The sequence below is a fragment of the Schistocerca serialis genome, chromosome 11 (assembly GCF_023864345.2).
Source record: "Schistocerca serialis cubense isolate TAMUIC-IGC-003099 chromosome 11, iqSchSeri2.2, whole genome shotgun sequence".
Classification (NCBI taxonomy): Eukaryota; Metazoa; Arthropoda; class Insecta; order Orthoptera; family Acrididae; genus Schistocerca; species Schistocerca serialis.
In genome coordinates, this window is record NC_064648.1 from 123,976,299 (window position 1) to 123,995,208 (window position 18,910).

Below are 18,910 nucleotides of genomic sequence, written 5' to 3' on the forward strand. Positions count from 1 at the left end.
GAGTATCGGTATGTCTGCAGTGCTATACGTGAAATATATCTTCTCTTTCCAACATTTGTCTTATCGAGTGCAATATGGTTTGCTAGTGCGTTATGGGGCTGACGTATTTGTATATATCCCTGTCTCTCCCAGTAATTCCCAACAAGCAACTCCTCAAGCTAAGGGTCAAATCGGGTAGACTGGTAGTATTTCCAAACTTCACCTTTCGAAGAAGTCGGAAACTTAGTTTTAAACCTATATCGAGTTTACAGTAAAGCAACCACCTTTCTTTTATTTTCGTGTTTATCTTCCTTGTCTGCCCAGTCTGTAAATTTCATCGATTTAATGGTTGCATGATAGTTTAGTTTTTTGTATGAAATTCCAAGGGTACTATCGCCTTCCCTCGCTCTAGTATTTAAATTACAGGAAGCTTTTCTTTCGTCGACGGCGCACAGCTTTGGAAATCCAGGCAAGTAGATCCTATTTAGTAATGGGCTTTGTGGTATTGTGAGTTCTAAGGGACGAAAAGCGGAACACAAAATTGTTAGAGAGAAAACAGGAAATGTAATGTACATTCGGATTCTGGGATGCAAACAGGCTGATCGGTTAAAATGATTGTGGCTAGAATATCGTATTTTCCCATAGCATATAAATGTATAGGATCTGTTTAGACTGTGAGGTATGTACTAAAGCTGCACGTGAAGTGTTGTACTCATGAACGTTATAAACGGCAGATTTGGTTTCATAGCTGTGTTGTATGCAACTTACTACTGTTGTAGTGGCATCCGTCATATCCATTCCTGAACAAAAAACAACAACTGATTAATTTTACTAAAATTACCACACTATCTACAATAAACAACACTATATTAAGCTTAACACAAAATCGTTAACTCAATGAAACGAATTCCACTACAAACACAGCCGACACTCGAACAATTCTGGATAATGAGCAAAAGCAAACTGCGCCCATTACAGCACACAAACAAAAACCCTGAACACACCACAAGAGAGCACAACAAACCACAACACGACGACATCTACAAACACGCCACACTCACAAGGCAAACTCCGCGCCGTCATGACGTCACACGACAACACCCGTACGTCACGGGTCAAAGCCAACGCGTGGGATCGGACGCTTCTGTCGTCCCCTCTCAGATTATATTAGTGAATTATATAAGAAAATTTTTGTGGTTGTTGTTGAACGCTTTTGTGAACCTTTGGCCGACTTAGTGATAAACAATTGTTATGTTTTCTTCTAAATTTTGATTAAAATAACCTCATGGGTGGCAGACAGCTATGGTGGTGAAGGGTCATTCATTATTTACATCGTTCCACATGAAATGAGCAAGAGCTGCGCATGCAATGCAAATAGAGCAAAACATACATTCAGAATTATTGTTGTCATTGTCAGCAGCAGTGGGAAGTACATCAGTGGGGATTGTGGATAGAGCAACAGTTGGCTCTCGCCTTCCTGTGCATTGTACTGCAACTGAGAAAGCTGTGTGGTGCCAAAAAATCAGTCATTATAGTGGGCACATAGGTGTCAAGAAAGAACAGCAGTTGGCTGACTCTTAGTCACTCCCACAATCACAGTTACTTTAATCAAGGCGTAGTGTGGTTGTGAAAAAATCATTTCATGCTGAAATTTGATCTGCACTATCAATACAAGACAGAAATATAACTTTTATGTAAACTTTGCATCCTTAACTAAGATTTAACAAAGTTATGTATTGTGGTATGAAGATATTTGAGAAGCTCCCATCTAACATACAACAAGAAATTAGTTATCTCAGGAAATTCAAAGGAAAATTTAAAAAATACCTCAGTAGTGACTCCTTCCATTGATTATCTTAGTGCAATGATTTCATTCCTACTTTAGGTGGATGGCAGGTAGTGTGCTGTAAACTGTCCTATGTAATTACATATGTAGGTTACTGTTTTTTCTAAAAAATACTTGATTAATGAACTAAATATCATGTTTCTTATAAGGCATCCTGAAGGTAACTAATGTAACTGAAGTAGCGGCAGCTTTCTTTCTAATTCACTAGAACACATTTAACTGGCACAAAAAGAACTAGCATTAAGCAGTATTGTGATAGTTTCTTGTTAATATAGTGTAGAGCTTAAACAATGTTTGGTTGTTTTTTGCTAATGTTTACCTTCACTTACTCCCTGTAGGTTCACTTCCTTGGTGGTAGAGTAGAAGAAATTTCTATTCTTTTTCACCTTCTTGGTCGGATGATGAATGAGTAGAATAAATTTCTATTCTTTTGAAGTTGTGATGGTTTATTTATGTCAAGAAATGTTAGTAAATGTATATAATGTGAAGGTGATATTAGAACACGTACCTATATAATGAGTGTCGGTAAATCCGTAGCATCACTATCTTCAGCTGTCCAGTTGCAGTGTGAATGCAATACATGAACAGATTAGCTGACTAAATGTGCCACCATTTAACAACTTAATATGTAGTTAAATGTAGGAGTTTTATGAAAATGATTTGGACCTAATTGGCCACAGAGTGTTGTATTCTACATACAAAATTCATATTGCTGATGAGTACATACATAATTCTTTTCTAATTTGACATGTATTGCTGTTATTCTAATTTGACATCTAATGATGTTATTCTACTCACGTTTGTTCTTTCCGTTACTGCCAGGTTCTATCTTAAAATATGCAATAATTCATTCAGTATATCTCTGATGTATTTTCAGAAACACATTGCAAATCCAGTACCACAACAGAGTGACTACAGGATTGCACAACCAAACGTTCTCTGCCAACACCCTATATTTTCTGGGATGGTTACTAGAGATAGGCAACAGCCAGTACCCAAGATCATTATTTTTATTTTACCATCTGTGTCAAATTAATGTGTCTGGTAATATATTAATAATGTTATATCACTGTCTGTAGTAGTATCATAGATACACTTTAAGAAAATGAAATGGTTTACATTCCACTGTGAAAACCCATGTCATAAAATGTTTACTGCCGTGGATGACACGTGTATCTCTTGTGTTGGAGTTACTGTTGCAGTGAATGTGATTTTTTAGTATGACATGTTAAAAACAACAGCAGTAAAATAAATTTGTTTATTGCAAAAGGGGTTACCGGTATGTCTTTTACATATGTTGTATTGTCCCATCTTATACATGTGTTGTTCACAATCCCTGCTCCCGTCCCCACCCACCGAAAGTAATTACAGAATCATGAATCTGTGTTGTGATTGGTTCTGCATGGAATGTTGTTATAATATATTAAATTATTCAAAATTTGTTTGCTTACTGTGAACTATTAGACATCAGCTGTATTAGGTATATTAGTGACATATGAAAATTTGTGCCAGAGTGCAACTTGAGCCTCATCAAAGATTCACTGTGAATATATTTAAAAGAAGGTATAATGAGCTAATTGTAACACATTCGGCCAGTGATACACAGCTTCTTATTTGGCATGTGTTCAGTCCTTTTACTTTGATTCATTCCACGTATCACTTCTCCTCTGCTTGTAACTTCAGATTGATCAGTCTGTGAGAGTACATAATGGGCTATGAAAATGAACACTTATTTACAACAGTTCCTACTAGATAAGTTCAGTTTGGTTTGACCTTCTGGATGTGACATGATCTCCAATAAAACAAGTTGAAGTAGTAACAGTTATGACCAGTGGTTGATTTGTCAGAGGTATCAGTATGCCATACCATCACAAATTGAGCACTGGTTATAACAACCAAAGCAGTTGTTTGGTTTAGAATAGTGATGCCAGTAACTGTACCTGGATTGCTTCGTCTTGTCACAGCAATGAAACATGAAGATATGTGTTACACAGTTTTATGAAAAGGATAGTTGCTACCCACCACAAAGTGGAGTCGCTGATTCGCAGATAGGCGCAACAAAAAGACTGTCAAACACAGCTTTCAGCTACACAGGTCTTAATTAGATTTAAACACCACACAACACAACACACAAACACAACGTTCGCAGACGCGGCCACAGTCTCTGGCTGCCAAGGGAAGACTTTTAGCGTCTTGCACTGCTGCTCACATTCTGGCCTTGGCAGCCAGATGCTGAGGCCAGGTATGTGTGTTTGTGTTTACGCACACTGCCGCTGCCACTCAAAGAAACTGATATACAAAATAGGTCTTATGAATTTTTGTGTGGTGGAGGGGTTGGAGGCAGAGGGGAAAGTTTGCACTGCTCACATGCAAAAATCTATCTTAGTATGTATTAATTAAGAAATCCCAACCTAATCATTTATCTGCCACTATAGATTTAGCATTGCGTTAACATACCAGAATTAAACAATAATTTGAAAGTGATGAATGAAATCAGAATATTTTTGGATTGGCTCTGTATAGGATCTGATCCCTGTCACATTCATCTTTTTTTGTTGTAATATATATGGTTACACTGATGCAAAATTTCAGAAAGAGTACACAAGATGAAAACTCCATAAAACAAGATTGATGGAAAAAAGGAAGTTAACTGTTTAGTTTGTCAAAACTAATCACCATAGCTGTGAATACATTTATGCCCCTGTGAGACAAGATGGTCAATCGCTTCATGGAAAAATGTTTGTGGTGTACTACGAACTCTTGGTGTGAACCAAACGAATGACCAAGAATGGTTCTTCAGGGCTCCAAAAATATGGAAATCACATGAGGAGAGATTGGGACTGTATGGAGGTTGTGTGAAAGCTTCCCAGACAAAACTCTGCATCATAGTTTAAGCAACCTGCCAGTAAAATGCCTGCCAGGACTGTATAGAGTATGTTGCAGCAGTTTTGCTGGGAAAAACATATTCTCCATAAAGTCCCAATTTCTCTCCGTGTGATTTCCATATTTTTAAAGTGCTGAAGAAAGAGATTCATGGCTGTCCCTTTGCTCCAGATAAAGAGGTGTGTGTCTGGCAACATTTTTCCACAAAGGCGTTGACCATTGTAAGGCAATTACAGTGGAATAAATGTGTTAACAACTATGGCAAGCACTTCAGTATTAATGAGTAGTTTACTTACATTTTTCCACATTTTTCATATTTGACTGCCCTTGTATGCCACTCTCTTAAGTTTGCTTTTGTAGCTCTGTGTACTACGTACACAAGTACTCTATTATTATTTTACAGCATTTTTTTAAATGCCATGTTCCCTTCATGATCTTGCAGCTGTGTGCTGGGTTAAAGCTATCCCAAATTTGGTAGGTTTTCATAATGTAGCTAGATTTATCTGCAGTGCTAAAGCAATCAACAGTAGCTTCAGAAACACTGATTGACATGCATGCACCATTTTGGATTTGAGAACTGTAGACTCACTTTTATAAGGTGGGAACAGTAGAATACGTACTTCTATTTTACAGTTGACGAACTTGATACTTGTAAAGTTGGAGTAACTGCATTTTGTATAAATCTACTACTTAGATAACTTTCTTATTTCTTTTTTTTATATTCTACTGGTTGTGGATGTACCACATTTGCACAAAGCACCAAAATTCCTATTTAAGTGATGTTTCAGTAAAATTCATTATCTGTCAGTTTAACTGAGTTCTGCTAATGTAAACATTGTATGTGTTCTTTTAAGAGAAATCTGTAATTTGCTTTATTCAGAAGCCATATGCTCAGGAACATATTGTGAGCTAACAATTGTTTATTTCCAGAATGACTTAAATTATTTGAAAGCCCTCATTTCACTCTATCAGTAAACATTTTATTATTTGTGAAAATTAATTAACTAAAATGTCATTCATAATTAAATTTCCGCACACTGAAAATAATATTATTATTTGGACCTCTGCAAGCCTTCCTGCACTTCAATGCTGCCTTCCAGCTTCTCAGCCTCTATACAGACAAATAGCCTCACATAACTACTGAAGCTCCAGTTACGCAGTATTTCATTCTTTTGCTGTTACATGGAATTTCTATATTTTTCTTTGTTTGTTTAATTTAAGAAGTATATTTTCCACCTTCATTTGCATTGTAAGGAAATGGAAATCCATCATTCTGGCAGAAACAGCTGTGCCACATATGACAGCTGAGGAAACTCGGGAAAGGAAAGCAGATAAATTGAAATAAATAATAGTCATAAAATCATACATGAACCATGGATCTTGCCATTGGTGGGGAGGTTTGTGTGCCTCAGCGATACAGATGGCCGTACCGTAGGTGCAACCACAACAGAGGGTTATCTGTTGAGAGGCCAGACAAACATGTGGTTCCTGAAGAGGGGCAGCATCATTTTTAGTAGTTGCAGGGGCAAGACTCTGGATGATTGATTGATTTGGCCTTGTAACACTAACCAAAATGGCCTTGCTGTGCTGGCACTGCGAACAGCTGAAGCAAGGGGAGACTACAGCCGTAATTTTTCCCGAGGGCATGCAGCTTTACTGTATGATTAAATGATGATGGCATCCTTTTGGTTAAATATTCCGGAGGTAAAATAGTCCCCCATTCAGATCCCCAGGCGTGGACTACTCATGAGGACATCATTATGAGGAGAAAGAAAACTGACGTTCTACGGATCAGAGCGTGGAATGTCAGATCCCTTAATCGGGCAGGTAGGTTAGAAAATTTAAAAAGGGAAATGGATAGGTTAAAGTTAGATATAGTGGGAATTAGTGAAGTTCGGTGGCAGGAGGAACAAGACTTTTGGTCTGGCGAATACAGGATCATAAATACAAAATCAAATTAGGGGTAATGCAGGAGTAGCTTTAATAATGAATAGGAAAATAGGAGTGCAGGTAAGGTACTACAAACAGCATAGTGAACGCATTATTGTGGTCAAGATAGACACGAAGCCCATGCCTACTACAGTAGTACAAGTTTATATGACAACTAGCTCAGCAGATGATGAAGAAATTGATGAAATGTATGATGAGATAAAAGAAATTATTCAGGTAGTGAAGGGAGACGATAATTTAATAGTCATTGGTGACTGGCATTCGAGAGTAGGAAAAGGTATGGAAGGAAACATAGTAGGTGAGTATGGATTAGGGGCTCAGAAATGAAAGAGGAGGCTGTCTGGTAGAATTTTGCACAGAGCATAACTTAATCATAGCTAACACATGATTCAAGAATCATGAAAGAAGGTTGTACACATGCAAGAATTGTAGATTAAACCTGAAGAAACTGCAAAGAGGTAGGATTTTAAGAAGATGGGACCTGGATAGACTGAAAGAACCAGAGGTTGTACAGAGTTTCAGGGAGAGCATAAGGGAACAATTTACAGGAATGAGGGAAATAAATACAGTAGAAGAAGAATGGGTAGCTCTGAGGGATGAAGTAGTGAAGGCAGCAGAGGATCAAGTGGGTAAAAAGATAAGGACTAGTTGAAATCCTTGGGTAACAGAAGAAATATTGAATTTAATTGATGAAAGGAGAAAATATAAAAATGCAGTAAATGAAGCAGGTAAAAAGGAATACAAACGTCTCAAAAATGAGATCGACAGGAAGTGCAAATTGGGTAAGCAGGGATGGGTAGAGAACAAATGTAAGGATGCAGAGGCTTATCTCACTAGGGGTACGATAGATACTGCCTACAGGAAAATTAAAGAGACCTTTGGAGAAAAGAGAGCCACTTGTATGAATATCAAGAGCTCAGATGGAATCCCAATTCTAAGCAAAGAAGGGAAATCAGAAAGGTGGAAGGAATATATAGCGGGTCTATACAAGGGCGATGTACTTGAGGACAATATTCTAAGCAAAGAAGGGAAAGCAGAAAGGTGGAAGGAGTGTCTAGAGGGTCTATACAAGGGCAATGTACTGGAGGACGATATTATGGAAATGGAAGAGGACGTAGATGAAGATGAAATGGGTGATACAATATTGTGTAAAGAGTTTGACAGAGCACTGAAAGACCTGAGTCGAAACAAGTCCCCGGGAGTAGAAAACATTCCATTAGAGCTACTGATAGCCTTTGGAGAGCCAGTCCTTACAAAACTCTACCATCTGGTGAGCAAGATGTATGAGACAGGCGAAATACCCTCAGACTTCAAGAATAGTATAATAATTCCAATCCGAAAGAAAGCAGGTGTTCATGAAAGTGAAAATTACCGAACTATCAGTTTAATAAGTCACAGCCTCAAAATACTCACTTGAATTCTTTACAGACGAATGGAAAAACTGATAGAAGCCAACCTCGGGGAAAATCCGTAGAAATGTTGGAACATGTATAGCAATACTGACCTTACAACTTATCTTAGAAGAAAGATTAAGGAAAGGCAAACCTAGGTTTCTAGCATTTGTAGACTTAGAGAAAGGTTTTGACAATGTTGACTGGAATACTCTTTTTCAAATTCTAAAGGTAGCGGGGTAAAATACAGGGAGCGAAAGGCTATTTTCAATTTGTACAGAAACCAGATGGCAGTTATAAGAGTAGAGGGACATCAAAGGGAAGCAGTGGATGGGAAGGGATTGAGGCAGGGTTGTAGCCTATCCCCAATGTTATTCAATCTGTATATTCAGCAAGCAGTAAAGAAAAGTTTTGGTCCTTTTCATTTCTAATTTGATTCGACTGTCTCTCTGTAATCTCACTCCATCTTAAATATGTTCCTTCTTACACTACCTGTAAGATGCTCAGATAATCTGCCCTTCTCCCTCCTGTCCAGGTGCAGGCACTAATTAGCTTATTCCTATCTCCCAACTGGAGCAACAGGCATGGCTTGGATGTAAGTCTTCGTTTCCGTCAAAAGCAATTGCCCTCAGGACTTTGCTTACACAGCTGATAACTGCATTAACTCAGTGCATGTTGTGTTGTAGCAAAACCTCCAAGAACCCCTCACAAATATGTGCTGTTGCTGCTCTTGTTTCATCCAGATAAGGTTTAATATTCTACGCTGTGTTGATACAACTGTTTAAGTTAAACAAGTCTGTGGCTCAATGTGGACTGTTTCTCTCCATGTTCTGTGTCTTTGTTCATAACCTATTTCCAAATTTTGTTATTTGAAGGAAATTTATACATTTGTTCCAATTTACAGGCGAAAAACATGACTATACAGTTTGCAGTACCAAGGGGCTCAATTGGACTGTTGAATGATGGTGAAAAAAGGAAAGTAAGAGAGGTACATATACTTTGTTGTAATTCCAAGGTGGTATCATATTGTATCTCAAGTGACCTCTGTCATCCATTGTACAACAGCATATGATACAACTCAAACAGATGATTAAAGAACATTGTTTCATGTAGTTTACACCACACTGAAAATACATGAAACATGAATTCATAATGCTAAAAGGGTAAGAGTAAGTTCGAGTATGTGAAATGTTGCAGGACTAAAGTTAGCTTCTTACTTCTGTAGAGAAAACATAGACAAAGGAGGAGTTGCCAATTTGTCAGAAACTGTTTTGATTTCAAGAATATTGATATTAATAAATTTTGATCAGAGTGGCACTTAGAAACTTGTGCAACAGAATTAGTGTTTTAAAATAAGTCCTTTATAATAGAGGTATTTGGAGATCACCTTCAGGAAATTTTAACCTCTTCTTAAGAATTATGAAAGCTCTATTGTCCCTTCTCACAGTAAAAAAAAAAAAAAAAAAAAAAAAAAAAAAAAAAAAAAAAAAAAAAAAAAAAAAAAAATTGATATATTGGTTACTGGTGATATTAATGTAAGTTTATTGAAAAACTCTTGTCAGAGAACAATTATGGCACTCAGTAACACCATCTTTCAATTTATTTCCCACTGTGAACTTTGCAGCTAGGATATGTAAATGCTCAAAGATTGCCATTCATAATTTCTTTGTATACAAATCAAGGGGAAAAAAGGCATACCACAAAACCAATAGTAAATGGGCTATCTGATCATGACATGCAGCATCTTGTGTTATATTTTGAAACTTCTCAGGAAAAAAAAAAAATCTATTAAATCTGAGTACAGGAGGATAATACATAAGTAAAAATTTTTATATTGCTCAAAAACATGAACTGGATATATGCTTACAACACTTCTGACTCAAATGGAAAATACAAAGCATTCACTAATAAAGTTACCTCCACTTTTGAAAATTGTTGTTCTCTAAAGGTAACTCAAATCACACAGAAGTAAAACAATAAACCAAGGATTACACAAGGAATAAAGATATCATGTGGGACAAAAAGGAGACTGAATCTACCATCTAGGAACAACTCTGATGTTAACACTGTAATGTATTACAAAGAGTACTGCAAAATATTGAAGCAAGTAATGCAGAAATCGAAGCAGGTTTATTATGAGAAAAAGATAATTACATCGAACAACAAACCAAAAACTGTATGGGATATAGTGAAGACAGACAGGTGGGGCCAAAAAGGAAGGGGAACAGATAGCTGTAAAAATAAATGAGACTTCAGTAACAAGTGCATGTAGTGTTGCAAACCTCTTAAACAAGTACTTCATTTCTGTTACAGACAGCTTGATGTCATCAGGTTCGGTGAGCAGTGCAATTGTGTATCCAAGACAAGTCTTTAAAAATAACTTCACTAAAATAGAAATGGTGCTCAGGTCTCCCAGAGAAGTAGCATTCATCATAAAATCCTTCAAATGTAAGTATTTAAGTGGGTATGATAATATATCAAAAGAAGTTAATCAGGCTGGCCGCGGTGGCCGTGTGGTTCTAGGCGCTGCAGTCCAGAACCGTGGGACTGCTACGGTCACAGGTTCAAATCCTGCCTCGGGCATGGATGTGTGTGATGTCCTTAGGTTAGTTAGGTTTAAGTAGTTCCAAGTTCTAGGGGACTGATGGCCTAAGATGTTAAGTCCCATAGTGCTCAAAGATATTTGAACCATTTTTTTGAAGTTAATCAAAGAATGCTCGTGCGAGTTGAGTTCTATCTTAAGTTGTTTCTGTAATCCTCAAGCACCTGACTGCAAATAATATACTGTCAAAGTCACAGTGTGTGTTACTTAAATGTTCTGAAATAGTGAAAGCTATTAGGGGCTACTGCATTTTCTTTGACCTGTAAAAATCATTTGACTATGTGAACCACACCATTCTCTTAAGTAAGTTACAATATTATGGTGTCACTGGCAGTGCTGTGAAATTGTTAGTCTCTTGTTGTTGTTGTTGTGGTGTTCAGTCCTGAGACTGGTTTGATGCAGCTCTCCATGCTACTCTATCCTGTGCAAGCTTTTTCATCTCCCAGTACCTACTGCAACCTACATCCTTCTGAATCTGCTTAGTGTATTCATCTCTTGGTCTCCCTCCACGATTTTTACCCTCCACGCTGCCCTCCAATACTAAATTGGTGATCCCTTGATGCCTCAGAACATGTCCTACCAACCGATCCCTTCTTCTGGTCAAGTTGTGCCACAAACTTCTCTTCTCCCCAATCCTATTCAATACTTCCTCAGTAGTTATGTGATCTACCCATCTAATCTTCAGCATTCTTCTGTAGTAGCACCACATTTCGAAAGCTTCTATTCTCTTCTTGTCCAAACTATTTATCGTCCATGTTTCACTTCCATACATGGCTACACTCCATACGAATACTTTTAGAAATGACTTCCTGACACTTAAATCAGTACTGGATGTTAACAAATTCCTCTTCTTCAGAAACGCTTTCCTTGCCATTGCCAGCCTACATTTTATATCCTCTCTACTTCGACCGTTATCAGTTATTTTGCTCCCCAAATAGCAAAACTCCTTTACTACTTTAAGTGCCTCATTTCCTAATCTAATTCCCTCAGCATCACCCGACTTAATTAGACTACATTCCATTATCCTTGTTTTGCTTTTGTTGATGTTCATCTTATATCCTCTTTTCAAGACACTGTCCATTCCATTCAACTGCTCTTCCAAGTCCTTTGCTGTCTCGACAGAATTACAATGTCATCGGCGAACCTCAAAGTTTTTATTTCTTCTCCATGGATTTTAATACCTAGTCCGAATTTTTCTTTTGTTTCCTTTACTGCTTGCTCAATGTACAGATTGAACAACATCGGGGAGAGGCTACAACCCTGTCTTACTCCCTTCCCAACCACTGCTTACCTTTCATGTCCCTCGTCTCTTATAACTGCCATCTGGTTTCTGTACAAATTGTAAATAGCCTTTCGCTCCCTGTATTTTACCCCTGCCACCTTTAGAATTTGAAAGAGAGTATTCCAGTCAACATTGTCAAAAGCTTTCTCTAAGTCTACAAATGCTAGAAACGTAGGTTTGCCTTTCCTTAATCTTTCTTCTAAGATAAGTCGTAAGGTCAGTATTGCCTCACGTGTTCCAGTGTTTCTACGGAATCCAAGCTGATCTTCCCCGAGGTTGGCTTCTACTAGTTTTTCCATTCGTCTGTAAAGAATTCGTGTTAGTATTTTGCAGCTGTGACTTATTAAGCTGATAGTTCGGTAATTTTCACATCTGTCAACACCTGCTTTCTTTGGGATTGGAATTATTATATTCTTCTTGAAGTCTGAGGGTATTTCGCCAGTTTCATACATCTTGCTCACCAGATGGTAGAGTTTTGTCAGGACTGGCTCTCCCACGGCCGTCAGTAGTTCCAATGGAATATTGTCTATTCCGGGGGCCTTGTTTCGACTCAGGTCTTTCAGTGCTCTGTCAAACTCTTCATGCAGTATCATATCTCCCATTTCATCTTCATCTACATCCTCTTTCATTTCCATAATATTGTCCTCAAGTACATCGCCCTTGTAGACCCTCTATATACTCCTTCCACCTTTCTGCTTTCCCTTCTTTGCTTAGAACTGGGTTTCCATCTGAGCTCTTGATATTCATACAAGTCGTTCTCTTATCTCCAAAGGTCTCTTTAATTTTCCTGTAGGCGGTATCTATCTTACCCCTAGTGAGATAGGCCTCTACATCCTTACATTTGTCCTCTAGCCATCCCTGCTTAGCCATTTTGCACTTCCTTTCGATCTCATTTTTGAGACGTTTGTATTCCTTTTTGCCTGATTCACTTACTGCATTTTTATATTTTCTCCTTTCATCAATTAAATTCAATATTTCTTCTGTTACCCAAGGATTTCTACTGGCCCTCGTCTTTTTACCTACTTGATCCTCTGCTGTCTTCACTACTTCATCCCTCAAAGCTACCCATTCTTCTTCTACTGTATTTATTTCCCCCATTCCAGTCAATTACTCCCTTATGCTCTCCCTGAATCTCTGTACAACCTCTGGTTCTTTTAGTTTATCCAAGTCCCATCTCCTTAAATTCCCACCTTTTTGCAGTTTCTTCAGCTTAAATCTGCAGCTCATAACCAAGAGATTGTGGTCAGAATCCACATCTGCCCCTGGAAATGTCTTACAATTTAAAACCTGGTTCCTAAATCTCTGTCTTACCATTATATAATCTATCTGATACCTTTTAGTATCTCCAGGGTTCTTCCATGTATACAACCTTCTTTCATGATTCTTAAACCAGGTGTTAGTTATGATTATGTTGTGCTCTGTGCAAAATTCTACCAGGAGGTTTCCTCTTTCATTTCTGTCCCCAATCCATATTCACCTACTATGTTTCCTTCTCTCCCTTTTCCTACACTCGAATTCCAGTCACCCATGACTATTAAATTTTCGTCTCCGTTCACAATCTGAATAATTTCTTTTATTTCATCATACATTTCTTCAATTTCTTCGTCATCTGCAGAGCTAGTTGGCATATCAACTTGTACTACTGTAGTAGGTGTGGGCTTTGTATCTATCTTGGCCACAATAATGCGTTCACTATGCTGTTTGTAGTAGTGTATGTTAGTCTCTTATCTAACAGGAAAGAAAGGGTGTTGTTGTGAAAAACCTAAGCAGTCAGCCTTCATCCGATTGGGAAGTAATTACATGTGGTGTTAAAGGTTCCATCTTGGGTCCATTGTTTTTTTCTTGTTTACATTAACGTCCTCATCTGTTACATTGCCTACTCAGATTTTCACTGACATTGAAAAGTGATAGTGTTGGAGGTACTGCGCCAGGTCTTCGCCAGAAATCGCAGTTTATTAGAAATTAAGTGATTGGAGATATGTTGTTTCATTTACTTGTTAAATTATACTAGTATTCTTGGTGAGGTCACCAGCTGCTTTGTTTTGTAATCGTCCCACCATTCTTCTCCGCTTGCCCACCCGTGGGAAATTGGTTATTTATGAATTGGGTGGTCCATTTTCCCTTGTGGAGTGGGGGCAACTTAGAGCAATCTGCAGTTCAGGTTGTTCAGTAATCCCCCTGTCAATCTGCCATACGTTAATAGCTGCCTCTGCATTGTTTGTTGGATTCGGTGTTACCGAATTTATTGCTTAAGGTGTAAAGGCCGAATTCCTGAAATATGTTTTTATCTTGTCTATCATCTTACGAGGTGGTATATGTGTAATGTAGAGCATGTTGGTACATTTTATGTAAAATTGCATTTCATGGATTTTATTTAAATGGTCAATTAATCATATAAAGTTGCCACCCTTCCACTGTAAGGGTTCTTTTAAAACAAGTTACACTTTCAGTGGCAAATAATTTTTAATGTGAGTGTTTTGTACCATTTACAACCCTCTTACAGGGCGCATAGTTTATGTGTTTGTGTGAGTTGTTAAAAATTTTAATTTAGGGTAATCTGGTGTGTTGCAGATTTGCACCAGTGTAGTCTTTAAGAGGTGTTGTGAGCGGTCGTGTCTACAGCAATGTTAAAAGGAAGTGGCAAGGTTCTCAGCCCAAAAGCTCATACCACAAAAAAAAAAAAAAATTGTTATTTCTGCCTCCGAACAGATTGTAACTTGATATTTACAGAGTGCTTTCTGATTATTATTTTAAATCTGTTTAAAAAAAGGGCTTTTAGGAATAAAATTTCCATTTATTGAAAATAAAATTTTTAATTTTTTCTTCAGTTACCATTGGCAACTACTCTCACGCTCACATAGTCTGATTAAATGTGTTAATGTTCTTCATGAATCGCTAGTAAATAAAATAAATTCTTATGGATATTCTTTGAAAATAAATCAGGTTCAATGGAGGAGGGGATACTGTGGGGAGGGTTGAGATTCAGTAAGGTGATGGAAGGCTGACCAGTACTTGGATGAGTTTATAGTTAGGGTATCATTTAGGCAGGTGCAAGCCTGGCGAGAGACTCAGCGTTTTTTGGCTGCGAGGAAATTACGGGCAAGACTTTGGAGTTTCCGGTGGCATCGGAGTGTATCCCAGTCCTGTGTGTGGAGAAAGGCATGGTGGAGATGATGGGATTCACAAAGGAGGATGGCATGTGGGGGTAAAGTGTGGTGGTGTGCGCAAATGGTGGTAGTGGGGATGTGAGCCTCAATGGCCTCAGACAGGGCCTGTTGGAGAAAGGAGGCAGCATGCTGATATCATCCAGATGCTGGATGGTCAGAAGATGGCCACTGACCTGGGTATCTAGGGCTGCCCAATAGCCATTCCAGTCAGCACGGGAGTAGTTATGGACGAAATTTGGGGGAGGATTGGTGTGAGGAATGAGGCATGGGTTCTGTCGGTCTGTCACGGTAAGGAGGACACATAGATGATCGCTACCAGTGGGGTCTAGTACATTCGCCATAATGTGTCGAAGGAGGTCACTGGAGGCCAGGACTACATCGTGAGTGGTATTGGAATCAGGGCAGGTGTGGCGGGGGAGTGGAGGAGCTCATCTTGCAGTGAGGCGAGGAACCGATGCCACCATTGTAGCTGTTCATCAGTACGACGGTGGATGTTTAGGTCAGTGGCAATCACATAGGAGGAGAAGGTGTGGTCAATGTGGCAAAGGAAGTCAAACGGGATGAGGGCAGTGGCACGGACATAGATGGTGGTGCTGTTTATGCAAAGGCCAGAGAACAAGAAGCTGAGGATAAGGTGTTCAGTGGGCACAGGAAGGAGGGTTTGGAGCCCAACAGAGGTCTGGTGAAGGTAGCCGATGGCAACTCCACCATGCGCAATCAGGTGGGGATTATTGGATTGTTGAAGGGGGTAGGGTGATGTGCTGATGATACATGGGGGCTGGAGAAATGTTTCATTGAGGAGGGAGGCATCCACACGGTGGGTTGTAAGGATGTGCATGAAGAGTTGTTTGTTGTTAGGTAGAGAACAGATGTTATTGAACAAGATACGAGGCTGCCGCGCCATGGTGGGGTTTAAACTAGGGTGTCGAGATGGGAGAAGGTAAAATGGGCTTGGTTATGGGAGTAGGTGGCGAAGGTGTTAGGGTGAATGATTGAACGGCAGCTAGGGAGATCTGTTGGATGGTACGGGGGCGTTGAAAATGGCGGATATTTTGTAGGATGATGGTTACGAATCTAACGATGTCCTCGACTGTGGGGAGAGGGCAAAGGCTGTTTCCAGGAGGAGTGGGATCGTAAATAGGTCGGACGGGGACAGTGAGTTAGGGAGATGTGTTTGTGTGTGTGGGGGGGGATCTGGCCTTACAGTTTTCAATAGTTTCTTTTTCCTTTATTGTAATTTCCATTCACGATTAGGGACAGGCTGGCAGCAGCTTAAGCAGGAAGACATGTAAAGCAATATAACGGAGGAGACATGGCGGAATATAGAAACAAAAAATCAAAAAACACACACTAGATTAAATGGCACCAGGCAAATTATGGAAACCAGGGGGTGGGGAGGATCTAGCCTGCAGACAGTGTAAAGGATGCAGATATGTTGGAGGAAAAGGAGGAGGTGGGGGAAGGGGATGAGGTCGTACAGGAGGTGTGTGGTGGAAGGAAGGCGGATATGGAGGGTAAGGCACAGCACATGCCATTTGAAGATTTGGAGGGTCTTGTAAAAGCTGGTGGGTGCGGAGATCCAGGCAACACTGGCATAACAAAGGATAGGACAGATGAGGGATTTGTAGGTGTGGAGGATGTTGGAAGGATGTAACCCCATGTCCGGCCAGACAGGAGTTTCAGGAGGGGGAGGCGTGAATGGGCTTTCTGCTGGATGGTCAAGAGGTGAGGGTTCCAGGCGATGTGAGGGTTGAGGGTGAGGCCAAGGTATCTCAGGGTGGGGGTGAGCTGGATGAGACGACCATAAAGGGTGAGGTAGAAGTCATGGAAGAAGCAGGTGGTGTGATCTATGATGATTGCCTGGGTTTTGGAGTGGTTGAGATGAAGGGACCACTGGTTACACCAAGTGGTGAACAGGTCAAGGTGGTTTTGGAGGGTGTGTTGAGACCATTGAAGGGTAGGATAGAAAGCCAGGAAGGTGGTGTAATCAGCATATTGGAGAAGGTGGACAGGTGGGGAATGCTTGGGCATATCAGCAGTGTACAGGAGATAGAGGATAGGGGAGAGGATGGACCCTGGGGCACATCAGCAATGGGATAAAAGGTTGGTGTTGTGGAGGATAACATAGGAAGGACAGCGTGAGAGGAAGGAAGCGATCAGATGTACAAAATTGATAGGCAGGGTGTAGGTAGGTGTAGGTGGAGGAGACTGGGATGCCAAACATGGCCATAGGAATTTTGGAGGTCGAAGGAAACAAAAATGGTGGAGCAAACGGAGTTAAGCTAGTGGAGATGAAGGTGAACTACGTTAAGGAGTTGGTTTTCTGCTGAGAAGCAGTGTTGGAAGCCACACTGGGTAAGGGGGAGGAAGTGGTGTTGATTAAGGTGCTGACAGATATGACGGGAGAGGATCGATTTGAAGATCTTACTGAAGATGGAGGTGAGGCAGATGGGACGATAGGAAGAGGCGACGGAAGGTGGTTTGTTGGGTTTGAGGAATAAAAGGATGGGGGTAGAGAGGATGACGTTATAGAAATGGGCAAGGACAGTCAAGAAGGAGATGGGGCTTTCTATAAGGTGGCAGTAGATGACACAGTCATAAGACAGTGGGCCTTGTTGCATTTGGACCAGAGAAGTTTAATGTCTTGTGCTGTGATTGGAGTGGAGAGGAACTGATGTCACTACTGAAGGGCGGCAGGGGAGCAGCTATTGATGTTTATGTCGATGGCTATTACAAAGGTGCAGAAGGTGTGGTCAACGTGGGAATTGTTGGGATGGATGGGGGACAATAGGACAAACAGGGACAGTAACCTCAGGGTGGTATGAGGGGGTTTAGCTTTACACATGTGGCAGTAGGTGGGATGGGGGTGTTGCAGGTGTTACGGGAAGGAGGGGTGGCTAGATTGGGGCAGTTTTTAAGAAAGTGGGAGACCTTGCAATGGGGACAGCTGGGGACGTGGGGTGTAGGTGGGGGGACGATTGGGATGCTGTGGCTGACAGGGAGAAGAAGAGGAGAGGAAGGGAGTCAGGGATGTGTGGGGGCCAAACATAATGTGCAGTAGTTTACGGAGGAGATCTGTGTGAAAGAAGGGGGTCTCAATGAGGACTGAGTCCCTGCAAGGAATCGAAAAATGGTTCAAATAGCTCTGAGCACTATGGGACTTAACATCTGTGGTCATCAGTTCCCTACAACCGGTGGTCCCGGTCGCCTACAGTGGACTGGATGGCCGAGCGGTGACCTCTCCAACTGTCAGGATGCTAGGAAATGGCTGTAAAAGCATCAGAAACGCCAAAGAAACATTATTAATTCCTGCCGGTACAATGTGGCTTGGTGATATCAGCGACCTTCCCCGAGTCCTCGCTGACTCGTAGCGATGACACCAGATCCGGGCCGCACCACTCTTGCTAGTGCAGCGCTGCGTGAGTGACGTAGCGGAGGAATGTCCTCACTTCGGCGGCGCGTGGTTGCTGGCGCCCCTCTGGTCAGCCAGCTCGCAGCAGACAGCAGGCTGCTGCATGTAGAGGCTTCGGGTTGGAGTCCCCGGCGCTGTCGGCACCAGAAGCGTTCTCGTAGTGCGGAGTGTACTCTATCCCACCCCATTTCCTTCCCTGCTCCTCCTGGTGGCTCGACCGCGGTGGACGGGCGGAACAGGCTGCAGTCCCCCAGCGTCGTTGGCTCACCCGGTTGTGATGTCAGATGCACAGGGCCTAGGCCCCGCACGATCTCGACGACGGCTCACTGATGTGGTCAGCATTGGCGGCGAGCGAGTCTGCCGCGATGTCTGCTAATCCTGGGTCAATGACTGACAGC

The 18,910-nt window shown here is 40.7% G+C and overlaps 1 protein-coding gene across 28 annotated transcripts in view; it reads right to left on the bottom strand.

Annotated features, from left to right (window-relative positions):
• Positions 1-18,910, bottom strand: part of LOC126427195 (THAP domain-containing protein 1 B-like) — a 443,316-nt gene that overhangs the window by 171,469 nt on the left and 252,937 nt on the right. The window lies entirely within an intron of this gene.